Source organism: Chrysemys picta, chromosome 3 (genome assembly GCF_011386835.1).
Source record: "Chrysemys picta bellii isolate R12L10 chromosome 3, ASM1138683v2, whole genome shotgun sequence".
NCBI lineage: Eukaryota > Metazoa > Chordata > Testudines > Emydidae > Chrysemys > Chrysemys picta.
Genome location: NC_088793.1, coordinates 52,148,198 through 52,151,885, shown reverse-complemented (window position 1 = coordinate 52,151,885; position 3,688 = coordinate 52,148,198).

The following is a 3,688-nucleotide window of genomic DNA, read 5'->3' as shown; positions in this document are numbered from 1 at the left end:
CACTTGACATTCTTTCCCAACACCCTTTCCTTCAGTCGTGATTTTTCATTTATTGTTCTCTCAAGCAAAATCCTGATTTATGTTTTCCTCTCTTTTGCACATAAGTCAAGGATATGCTGATTTTGAATTTTAATAATCATCATACTGATCCACTGCAGACATCACATAAGTTAAACAAAAGTTTATTTTTAAGTGCATCATTACTTCTAAAATAACAAATGGACACAGTATATAAACTTTCCTATTTCTGCAGTGTTTGTTGTAACACAGCATGTTATGCACATATGTAGTCACCGTTATCAATACTTTTAAGGAGCCCATCATCACATTATCTAGGCGCCATTATATAATTGTAGAAAAGTAGCAATTCCTTCTCAGAAAAGAACCAAAGGTCTCTTCCCTCCCACTGATTTAAAGACTCTTGATTGGGTCAGATCAAAGGCTCACCACCCGTTTTTAATTTTTTAAACATAATGAACATCTGTAGAAAGATGTCTTATAATTTTCCCTTGGTTACAAGTAAAGGTGGTAAAAACAAAAAAATCTTTAAAAAGTGGCCCCTCTCTAAACAAGAAAAAACAGTGAAAAATGTTAATTTAAAAAGTGTTATTTTCCCCCCGAAATACCAAATTAAATACAAATTTGTTTTGATTTTCCCCTTTTCCCTGAAGTTGAAGAAAAGTTGGGGGTTGGGGGTTGGAGAAGGAGGGAATAAAAGGAAAAAAAAACTAAAAATAAATAAAAGAAACTGAAATTTTGATTTAAAAAATCACAAAAAAGTTTCAAATAAAACTTAAAATTATTCCTTTTCAAAACCTCCAGAATGAAAATTATTTCAAAAATTGATGAAGAGTCTTGCACATTTTGACAAACTCTAGTTACAAGACTTAGGCTCGGCGTGATCTCTGCTAATAACGAGTTCCATATCTGGGGGTTGCCTATTGATAGGAATGACCTACCCCTAGTCCCCACAAATGAGATCCTCAGCCCCACTCCAGCCCCTATACACAGGATAAAAGGCTAGAGAAGTATAAAGGGGCCCTAAAAGCCCCATGTCTGCCTTGGGAGGCATTGCAGAAGACAGCTATAAGACTGCTTTCCAAGAACTCTTCCACAATCCCTGGCATAGGGGTGAGAGGAGTATATTGGGATGGGTGGGGCCACAGCACTATCAAGATTTTGGGTAGCCAATGAAGGCTACTAAATTTAAGCCCTTAAACTATCTAAATTATGCTGCGGATGCTGGAACAGTCCAGGATTGGAGGGCACAAATGTGGCTTAAAGCTCACAGGGTTTGTCCACACAGCAGCTGGGAGGTGTAATTCCCATTTTGGGTAGATGTACACATACTAGCTTGAGCTAAAATAATAATGCAGGGGCAGTGGCATAGGTGGCAGCTCAGGCTAACTGCCCAAGTACACACCCAGGGGTCAGGCAGGATTGTATTCAGATGGCTAGTCTGAACTGTCACCCATGCCATTATGGCCACATTGCTATTTTGTAACATACTAGCTCAAGCAGAGCTAACAGTGTTATATCGACTCAAACTGGGAATTAAACCTCCCAGCTGCTGTGTAGACATACCCTTAGAGGTGCACCATGGAATCTCTGTGAGTTCAATCCTCAGCGCTGTCAGATATAGCAGAGCTGCTGCAGTGGAACAGAGAGGGAGAGGAAGTAGCCACAACCTAACATACAGATTAGGAGCAAGACCTTGAAGTAGGCTCAGGACTGGTAACTCATGCAGAATGTCACTTTCTCGCCTAGTAGTCTTCCATATATGTTGATTAGGAGAGGCAATAGGATTGAGGCTGCAGGATTTAGAGCAGTTTTAGCTCAATCTTTTGTTTTCTTTTCTTAGGAGGGTGAGACATCAGAAGGTTCTTGCATCTATTATTAATGTCATGGATGTTCCATTACACTAAATTGCTCATGAGGCCTGTGTCTTCACTGACTGATGGGATTTTCATTGGGAAAAAAAAGTCATATGTAAAAACTGTTTTACACCTAGCTTTGACGGCTTCTCTGTTAAAAAAAAAATCAGGCCAATTGTCCATCCAAAACTACTGTCGGGTTTGTTCACCCCTTTCTGCCAAGTAACTATACCCACCTTCATAAGAACAAAAATGAAAAACGAATGAGAACTTCCCTTCCCCAGTCCCATTTTTATTGTCAACCCAATGGCAAGAGTGGCAAGTCCAAACTTTCACATAACAGTGTCACCGAGTTTAAGGCCAGAAGGGACCATTAGATCACATGGTCTGACCTCTTGTATGTCACCGGCCACCAAACACCACACAGACATCCCCCAACCAACCCCAATAACCAGAACTAGACCAAAGTACTACACCCCTTAGTAGACTAAACTATCATGGACAGGCAGAGAACATGAGGGACCAGAGTGCACCAATCAATACCCAAGGACTCTGCAATGGCAGGGAATTCATTAAGTGAGATATACCTAGGTGATCCTAGCAAGTGACCTATGCCCCATACTGTAGAGCAGTGGTTCTCAACATTTTGGGGCTCAGGACCCATTGTAAATGTCTATGGCCTGTTGCAACCCAGTAAATAGTTTGAGGATGGAGGCACTTGGGTGGTTTTGATTATGTCCAGCCCCCCAGGGGGGGTTGGGTCCTGCCCGGCACTCATCCACAGTGGTGGCTCCTACAGCTTCTGTGCTGTGGGGCTGGCTGGGCTTGGCTCTCAGCTCTGAGTGTTGCATCCTCCGGGATTGCAGTGCCAGTCAGGTTAGGCCCCAACCCCTGCCTGGGCCACATGTGTGAAAGTGGAGTTGTGACCTGGCTTATGGGGTTGCAGTGCCACTCACCCACATTTGGCCTACCTGGACTCCTGTCATCATGATGGCTGGGCCAAACCTGAGTGGCACTGTGACCCCAGGTGTAGCAGTGCTTGGAGCAGAGAGGCAAGCCCAGCCTGCCCTGTGGAACAGGAGCCAAAGGAGCTGCCATGCGACTCTTTGAAACATTCCCCTGATTCTCTCTCCCCCCTTAATAGCGGCCACAGTACCTTCCAGATCCATGGAATCTGGTGTATATATCACCCTTCATATCTGTCACTGTAGCCAGAGTCTGTCAATTTTTATTTCTGCCCCCTTAATTTCATCTCTCAAATTCTCCTGGGCCCATGAACTCCTGATCTGCCCTGCTTTTTGTTTTTCTTTTTGCTTAGAGGATTTGAGAGCTCTCACGTTGCGATTTGTGCTATCTGAAATTCAATTTGGGGCATTTTTTTTTGTTACTCTGTAGCTTCCTTTCTTTATAAAATGCAGGATTATTGTTCCATGGACAGAGCTCAGCCACAGCATATTCACCTACTCAGTTTGACTCACCAAAAGCCCCTACAACTCCTCTTGTAAAATTATTATATTTGAAAAGGTGCATTTTTAAAATATGAAAAACATGAAGACACTTCAAAACTCCAATTTTACAGGTGTAGTCAAGTAGGTAGCATTTCGTGATAACGTTTATGCTTGCAAAACTGGAAGCTTTTATAAAAAATAAATGTCTACAGCAAACTGATTTGTTGTGAAAATATTCCTAGCTTTTATTCCCCCTTCTTGGCATCCTGCTGCACACATAGAAGTACAGCAGTTTAACAGTTACATCTTTAGTTGAAACAGTACAAGTTAGGGGTCAGTAAGTATGGCCTACATTCTTTGTTCCTA